Here is a 10,029-nt window from a genome sequence, read left to right on the forward strand (position 1 = left end):
ACTAGTGTATGTCTAAATCTTAGCCTTCTCCTCCTGGAGGTAAGGCACATACCTCAATAACTCTTCATTTATCATCAATCCCATATTTAGCTCATAGAATTATTTTTTCCCTGTCATCAAAATATATGCTTTACCTTTGAGATTGAATGTAGTTATTATAGATTTCATGTTCTCCATGTAATCATGCAACCTGAATAACTTCCTCATACCAAGCAACCATGCCTCGAAATCTTTTGATTTCTTCATCTCTCCATCAAATCTAGGTGGCTTTGCTTTCTTAAAATCATCCAAAAAATATCCCCTGTCACTCCTCCTATAAGGGTGATAACGATGCTAATCATAATTCACGTCAGAACCAGAACTAGAATAGTACCTGTGTCCCTCACCTCTCATATCTAGAATATCCAAGGACATGCCATCTCTAATTGTGTCCTCTCTATCTGACCTATACCCACCAGGAGACCTATTTCCATATTCCCCATTAGTTATGTCCTACCACTTTGGCTGATCTAAAGGGGTCCCTCTCGCTGCAATTCTGACAAACTCTGAAATATCACTCCATTTACCTCTTCTTGTTTCTCATATGCCTATATGGTTATGTCATTGTTTTCCATACAAATCCTTATTTCTTCCATTAATATTCTTAGTGTTTCTTCCAAATCAGAAAGGTGCCCAACACCATGCTGCTCATTTGATCCATAGTGAGAGTCTCGGGAACTTTAGTCTACCATCTTGCTAATCATCTTTGATATTCTTCCTTCAAGGTATATCATGTTAGCTAAACCAAAGAATAATAAACTGACACACTTTAGCATAATCCTGTGATGATATCTTGTCCGGAGGATCAAAAAATCAGTGTAATACATGTATAACATAATCATGACATCATATAGAAATATAACACATAAGAATATAACCATTCAACCATCATTCTAACAAGATTCCACTCATCAATCCATGACCATATCAAGTACACATACCATTGTCTCATGCATGACAAAAACCACCACATCACTGTACACTTGATAGCATGTGAATACTGTAGAAATTTCACCTGTAGATCAAACTGATATATGCAATGTACTAAAGCAGAATACTTGATATAGTTCTACAAAACATTAAGCAGAAGCATAATCGATTTCATGAGCAACATCAAGCATAAACACATATAACTGATGAAGAGAAATAATCAACCATAACACAAGATATATCACTGGGGAAAGCACCATCATAAAACCCCCAACACTGTGTTATCAATCAAGTGGAAATCCTCTTTAGGGTACAAAAAGAATCAGCTCAAGATCTATCTTGTACTCTCTGCAATCAGAAGATGAAGATCATAGACTCCCTATGCCTCAATATATAGGCCACAAGTCCTCCAATCCCCTATTTTCTTGTTCAATTTTGATTGGGTTCCAATTAGAAAACATCTGTGAATTGGCCCCATATCATACCTACTGTCAACCTCACGTCCAACTACGCAATCCTTGAGGACACTAGTTCCTCCTGTATGTAAGGAATACTTACTAGAAATATCTTAGCATTTGATAGTACACTATCCCTCATTGATATCAATCGGGTCTCTATCTGAACTGCCATGCATCAATTATCCATGAGAGAATACTCAGTTATCTGAAAAAACAGTAGTCACATGCATGCAAACATTAAGCAATTGTATCTCATTATTTTAACAACTTGTTAAAATAATATAACTGGACTTGACTAAGTCAACTAATCCTCTCATTATAGAACTCATACTTAATTCCTCAATCAGTGGAGAGAATCAAGGATGAATTCTTCAATCAGTGGGACAACTAATTGCATGTTCTCACAAAGACTTCAAGTTTAATTTTCCATAACTAATTAACTCATGGAGATTAATTAATTAATATTTTAAACTGCTAGGAAGACCAGATTCGTTTTTACTTCCTATAGTTAGACCAGGGACTGCTAAAAATAGGAAGGTACCATGAAATGCTTTTTTTAGAAGATGTTATTTTTAGTAGTTTCACCTCTCACCCAAGGTGGCCAAAATTCTCACTTGGCTAAACTGCTATTTTTTGACATGCTATTTTTAGCAGTTCTATTTTTATCACTTTCTAAATTTAACATTTCTTGTTTCACACTTCTCAACACTCCCTCTCAATAAGAAAGGGATTATCACCAACCCTGATTTTATCTTTGTGGAACTCAAACTTTCCCTTTGACAATGCCTTTGTCAAAATATATTCATCTGTGAATCCTTGGAGCTTCACTCCCTCTGTCTACACGTACCATAATCCATACTGTGTAGTGCCTCTAAGATAACTCAGCACATGCTTTGCCACCTTCCAAAATAACTTGGTTGGCTAAACCATAGCTTGACTCAGCTGGTTCATTGCAAATCACAAATCTAGTCGTGTGTTCACCAGATACATGAGTGAACCCACAAGCTGTTGATAAACTATAGCAGCTACTACCTCATCTGAAGTAGCATCCTCGTTCCTCTAGTTACCTGCTAGAGGAGTCTCCATGGGCTTGCACATCTCCATGTGGAAGTGCCTGAGTATCTCATTGGCATACTTGCCTTGAGACAGAAATACTTCCCCATCTCTCTACCACACCTCCATGCCTAGAAACTAGTGCATGAGGCCCATGTCCTTCATCTCAAACTCTCTTGCAAGGTCCTCCTTAGAAGACTTGATCAACTGATCATCATTTGTCAAAATCAAATCATTGACATAAAGTACAATAATCAATAGCTTACCTTCTACCATGATGTGGTAGAGGTTCGCATCTGCTTCACTCTTGCTGAAGCCCAACCCGGTGAAATAGTTTTCGATCCTAGTATACCAAGCACAGGGTGCTTGCTTTAGCCCATACAATGCTAGCTTGAGCTGGCACACATGCGACTCATGATCAAAAGTCTCATATCCCTCAGGCTGCTCAATGTATACCTCTTCCTCAATCTCCCGATTGAGGAAAGTTGTCTTCACATCCATTTGATGGATCTTCCAACCCATCTGTGCTGATAGTGCTAGAATCGATATGATAGATGAGTACCTTGCAATAGGAGCAAAATTTTCATCATAGTAAATCCCCTCAACCTTGAGAAACCACGGGAAACAAAACTTGCCTTATGTTTCTCAATACTGCCATTAGCTTTCTGCTTTACCTTGTAAATCCATCAGGAAGTAACCACTGATTTGTCTCGCGGTCTATGAACAACATCCCACACATTGTTCCGAATGATAGAATCATACTCCTCTACCATTGCATCCACCCAAACTGGCTGCTACACTGCCTCCTCAAAAGAAGAAGGCTCAGTCGCTACACACTCCCTAACCAAGGCCATGTAGCCAGTGTATCTATCAAGAGATCTCCTCTGTCTGCACTAAGAGGATGGCTGCCCCACATTCTCTCTCGCATCTTGCATCAATCTGTCAGTGTCTTGTGAGCATTTTCTCCCATGTCTGGAAGACTCTCCTACATTCGTGATCTCCACTACTTGAATCTCTAGATGAGGCTGATCTGCATCATTAGGAGGCTCCTCCTCCTTAGGAACTAATAGTTCCTCATCATCACCATGCAACTTGAGCTCCCTCTCAAGTGACACTCACATGGCTCATTGCTCATCAAACTTTAGATCCCTACACATTATGGTCCTCTGCCTGGCGGGCAAAAACACCTGATAGTTGTGAGGTGTATTCATGTACCCCACAAGTATTCCCAACTCAACTGTTGGGTCTAGCTTCTTCCAAGCATCTTTGGTCACATGGCAGAAGACTGGTGATCCAAAGATGCAGAAGTGACTCACATCTGGTCACTTCCCCGAAAAAGCATCCAAAGGTGTCTTCATCCCCAAAATATGATGAGGACTTCTTTTCTAAAGATACACTACTATATTGCATGCCTCAGCCCAAAAATGAAGTGGTAGGCCTTGGTCATGCAACATTGCTTGAGTTGCTCCCACAATAGACCTGTTCTTCCTTTCGGCCACCCCATTCTGTTGTAGGTTATGAGGTGTCGTGAGTTCTCGTTTAATTCCTTCTTAAGCACAGAAGTCCATAAACTGCTAGGAAACATAATCTCCACCGTTATCAATTTGCAAGGCCTTTAATCTCATCCCTGATTCTTTCTCTTCCAAAGCTTTGAACTCACAGAACTTCAAGAAGGTTTGATCCTTCTTTTGCATGAAGTAGATCCAACATCTACAACAAAAATCATCAACAAAAATAACATAATACCTATGCTTTGCTGTGGAGGCTATAGAGAAGGGCCCACATACATCTGAATGAACTTGCTCCAGAACTTCTCCTGCTCTACTATCCCGATCATGAAAGGAAGCTTTTGCATACTTACCCAAAGTGCAACCTTTGCATGTGCTCATTTGCTCCAGCTTGCACTTGGGTAATCCGGTAGAAATTTGTTGCATGATCTTCAAGGCCCCATGATGCAAGTGGCCTAGTCTCCTATGCCATAACTCGCCAATATCTTGGCCATGCACAACCTCTACTTTGGAACTCAATGCAACACAGTCTTCTACTTGTAACTTATAGATATTCTTAATTCAAATCCCTATCTGTTTGGTCTGTCCAGTGCCGATATGCCTTTGGAAAACCTTTCCCAAGCTAAAGACTACATCATAGCCTTTATTCTCAAGCATAGCAATAGACACACGATTCTTTTTCAGCCCTGGTACATACATAAAATTAGAAAGAGTGAGAGGAGAACCATGCTCCCTCTGAAACACAACTGTACCTTCACCTGAGACACGGTTCTTTTCGTCATCGCCCATCTCGATCTGTATCTATAGATCCTTCTCCTCCAAAGTGCTAAAAATATTCTTATCACTTGACATGTGGAAAGAGGCTCCATTGTCCAATTACCAAACACATCCCATGCTGGATGAAACCATGCATGCAATAAGTGAGAAATCCATCTCAAACTATGAAGCTAGTGCATCACCATCAGATTCCTTGGAGGAACCTTTCTTGGACTTCTTCTTTAGACAATCAGTAGCATAATGGCGCAACTCATGACAACGAAAGCATCTCAACTTTGAATTGTCAAACATCTTCCCTCCTTGAGAAGACGTGGATGGGGATGCCTTCCCTTTCCCTTTCTTAGCTTTAGATGCTAAAGACAAGTTCTCTTTATCATCATATTTTGATGAAGCAATCCCTGGTGCTCTGTCTGATCTCCTCCTGCATCAAAACCGACCATAGTCATTCCCAATCTGGCAGTTTGTCCCTTCCATTCACAGAGTCCTGGTAGCTATGCCAACTCTTAGGAAGGCCAAGGAGTGCTAGACTCACCATACCATCATCAATTGTAGTGACCCCTACACTTGCAAGCTCATCCTTGCAAGTGGTGAGCTTGTTCAAGAATGTAGAGATAATGTCACCCTTTTCACACTTGATCTTGTGAAGTTTGTCCTTCAGTGCCAACTTCCTCTGATCACTTCTATTCGGATATAAATCTTTCAATGTTTTCCACATTTCATGCGAAGTCTCCTTCCCATGAAGGCTCGAGATTATGTGATCTCGAACTCCCTCCAGGATGATTCTCCTAGCTCTAGCCACACACTCCATCCATTCCGCTAGTTAAGTAGCATCAGTGGGCTTAGGGACTTCTTGATCAATGAAGTCCTTAAGACTGTTATCTTCCAATACTGCCTTCTTGCGATCCTTCCAAGCTATGTAGTTTGAGCTGCCATCAAAGGCATACTCAACCCTCAAACATGAGAACGCCATCAGTGAAACAGATGTGATAAGAAATTGAGATCTATATATTGAATAATAAACTTCGAATTTCTCTTGCCTATATATTGTTCTTCCTTGATCACCTGTGCTCTGATACCATGTAGAAATTTCACCTATAGATCAAACTGATATATGCAATGTACTAAAGAATAATACTTGATCTAGTTCTACAAAACATTAAGTAGAAGCATAATTGATTTCATGAGCAACATCAAGCATAAACACATATAATCGATCAAGAAAAATAATCAACCATAACACAAGATATATCAATAGGGAAAGCACCAACATAAAACCCCCAACACTGTATTATCAATCAAGTGGAAATCCTCTTCAGGTTACAAAAATAATTAGCTCAAGAGCTATCCTATACTCTCCACAATTAGAAGATGAAGATAATAGACTCCCTATGCCTCAATATATAGGCCACAAGTCCTCCAATCCCCTATTTTCTTGCACAATTTTGATTGGGGTCCAATTACAAAACATATGTGAATTTACCCCAGATCATACCTGTTGTCAACCTTAGGTCCAACTACACAATCCTTGAGGACACTAGTTCCTCCTGCATGCAAGGAATACTTACTATAAATATCCTAGCATATGATAGTACATTGTCCCTCATCTGATCTCAATTGGGTCTCTGTCTAAACTACCATGCATCAATTATCCATGAGAGAATACCCAGTTATCTGAAAAAGAAGTAGTCACATGCATGCAAGCATTAACTAACTGTATCTCATTATTTTAAGAACTTGTTACAATAATCTAACTAGACTTGACTAAGTCAACTAATCCTCTCATTATAGAACTCATACTTAATTCCTCAATCAGTGGAGAGAATCAAGGATAAATTCTTTAATCAGTGGGACAACTAATTGCATATTCTCACAAAGACTTCAAGTTTAATTTTCCATAACTAATTCACTCATGGAGATTAATTAATTAATATTTTAAACTACTGGTAAGACCAAATTCGATTTTACTTCCTATAGTTAGACCAGGGACTACTAAAAATAGGAAGGGACCATGAAATGCTATTTTTAGAAGATGTTATTTTTAGCAGTTTCACCTCTCACCCAAGGTGGCCAAAATGCTCACTTGGCCAAACTGCTATTTTTAGACATGCTAATTTTTAGCATGTTCTAAATTTAGCATTTCTTGTTGTACACTTTTCAACAAACACTAATGTGTATAAGCAATGCATAATCAACCATACACTCGTGAAAACACACTCCACAACAACACCATCAACCTCCCATGGCGACCTCACTGCAACAATAACTCATACCTTACAAATACAACGAGTACATGGTCTTATAACACAAGAAAAACATATGTAGCAAACATGAATTCATGACCAACACACGTCCCATCTGGTATGAGGTTGAGCCATGCTCTGATACCACTTTGTAACACCCTCCTCCCACATCTACCCAGGTAACCAGTCAACTAGGGTAAACATGCAACAAAAGGCCAGTATAATGGGATTCAACCTCCTAATTCACCTTAAGGAAGTGGAATCGATGGAAACACACCATACAGACCTTCCACATCAACAATAGAACTTGCAGGAGCGATCCCAACCACTCAGGTAACCATCCCCTGGTTCCCACTAAGTCTGTAAACTGTCAATCCCACAAACTCTCCCTTGATATGGACAAGCATGCATCCAGGAAGCTCCGAATGCTCCCATAACATGGGTATGCATGCGTCTAGTGAGTTTTCTCCTCATACATGTGCTTGCGAATATGGGATTTGTGCCACTTTTTCAAGCCCAGAGCCTAGGTCACTACCCATAACTCAATGACACTTTCAGAAATGATAGATAACAACAAAACAATGTTGTAAAATACAACTACTTGAACAAGGACTAGACTTGACCCCTATTATCCATGATAGCCATTTCGTCAAACATGTCACAAATATGCAATCTACAGGCCTTAAGAGCAGTGCTAAGCATAGGGGTCTCATACTTATATTTAAATCTATAAGAACCATTGTTCCCTTATATCATTCACTAAATTATCATCTATTAGGTAATAGATACATTGTTCATTCATTTATAAGTAAAAACATGATGAGATCCATACATAGCTAGTGTAATAGTGCATGTTCATAACCAACATAATAACAATAGAAATACCAAGGAAAAAACAACCATATAATCCACATATAAACTATCATAATACTCATTAATTAAAAATGAGAAATAACCTCATAGTAATAATGCAAAGGCCAACCAGGTTCAGGACTTCCACAAACCACACAACCATAGAAATGGTTGAGCCAAAAATCTCTTCAGCTAGTCACCCCCTTCACATATTCATAGAATGAATGTGGGATCTCATAAAAAACAACAATCAAAACGATTCAGGGCTTCCAGATGCCAAACCACCTGAACCTATCAAAAAATAATTTCACCTTACGATCAGACATCACAAACCATCATTAGATTGGTCTCTACCCAATCCTTCAAATGCTCGAGAGCATTTTCTTCAACCAAGGCTCCATGACTAGTAACTCAACCCATAACTATGTATGGGTTGTAGGGAATTTGTGCAACCCAAGCTTTAGGAATAGTTTCTCAACCCACGAGGGGCTCCAGAGCATTTGTCCAACCAAGGATCCATGACTAGTAACTGACCCATAGTTGTTACACCGCTCCAGAGCGTTTGTCCAACCAAGGCTCCAGGAACTAGTAACTCAACTTATGCTAAAGGAACATGAGAACCAAACAAAAAAATAGAAAAATAAAAAAATGAACGCAGAACACCATGGCTATCCAAAAAATGGAAAGGCTAGGAAAATCCATTCTAAATCTAGGAAATCCTCCATGCTAGTGACAAATCATGACCTATAAACCACATGCATATGCCATGCATGGCAAAAATAGTGAGAAAAACATACATGCAACTCAGCGCCTACAAGAAAATCCCATTATAGATGTTAATCCTGATGTTCTATTGTGTTTTCATATTCTTCCTTTGCCTTCTTGCTGCAAGACTCCAAGTATGTCACACTCCTCCAAGATTTCTCCAAGAAAACTCTAAGTGGCCAAGAGTATGAGAGAGAGAGAGTAGAGTGAGCACTCCAAAGCTAAACTGATAAAAGTCTGTGAACTGATCCTCATAAGCCTTTTTATTAATGAAGCCTCTATTTTCTTCATTTTCCATTATTTTCCTTCATTTTCCTCCTCACATGAAACTTGTGACCTTTCATCTCCATTTTCTCCTAATTCCAATTATTTTCATAAATAAATGTGCCAAAATTCCATTTTTCCTTTCAAAATCCCTTGCCATTTCCTTTGCAAATTTTCTTAGCCATTAGTTAATCACCAATGATCCCCATCAATATGATTTTTCCCAACATTCAACTTGGAATAAGTGTCCCAGCAACTGTGGTTATTATTTTTCCTTATTAACTTTTATTACATGGAATTTTCACTATGAGTGTTACAACAAACATGACAATCATACCACTTATTGGATATTTATAACAAAACTACAAAAACATCTATGTATACATCTACATACACCAAAAAATCATTTTCTTGACCCAAAAAATGATGAAGGATATAAAGGCTGCATCTAATCTGCTATCTCCCATGTAGCTTCATCAAGCCTAAACTACTTCCACTACAGTTTAACTTTCTTGATTTCTTACATTCAAAGCATGAGTTGTTTCCACTACAATATGCATTATGGTTCTAGATCAAATTCTCCCTCTGGTTATGCCTGCAATACTGACGATTCAAACACATGATCAACATCCTACACATATCTATTAAGCAATGAAACATGGAAAAAAACATGGACTTTCACTATTGGAGGAAGTGTAAGTTTGTAGTCCACTGGTCCAGTCCTATTGAGGATCTTGAAAGGCTCGCACAATTGAGGTACCCGCTTGGAATATGACCCAATCCTCAAGGAGCTCCTCTTGGTATTGATGCGGAGTTACACATGATCCCCAACCTAATACTCCTTAAATACGCTTTCATGATCTACATAAACCTTCTTCCTATCCTATGTTACCTTCAAATTCCTCTTAATAACCTACATTATGTGTCCTATCTCTACTAACATAATTGATCCAATCAATACCTTGTTCGCTAGATCACTCCATTTGATAGGAGTATAACAACTTCACCCATAGATAACCTTAAATGGGCTCATCCTCAAGGATTCCTAATATATGTTATTATAAGAAAACTATACTAGTGGAAAATATTGTTCCCACTTTTGTTGTTGATGCATGACATAGATCCTAAAAATGTCCTCAAGAA

The sequence above is a fragment of the Pinus tabuliformis genome, chromosome 7 (genome assembly GCF_031772625.1).
Source record: "Pinus tabuliformis cultivar Carrire ecotype Pingquan chromosome 7, CPIR1, whole genome shotgun sequence".
In the NCBI taxonomy this organism is placed as follows: Eukaryota; Viridiplantae; Streptophyta; class Pinopsida; order Pinales; family Pinaceae; genus Pinus; species Pinus tabuliformis.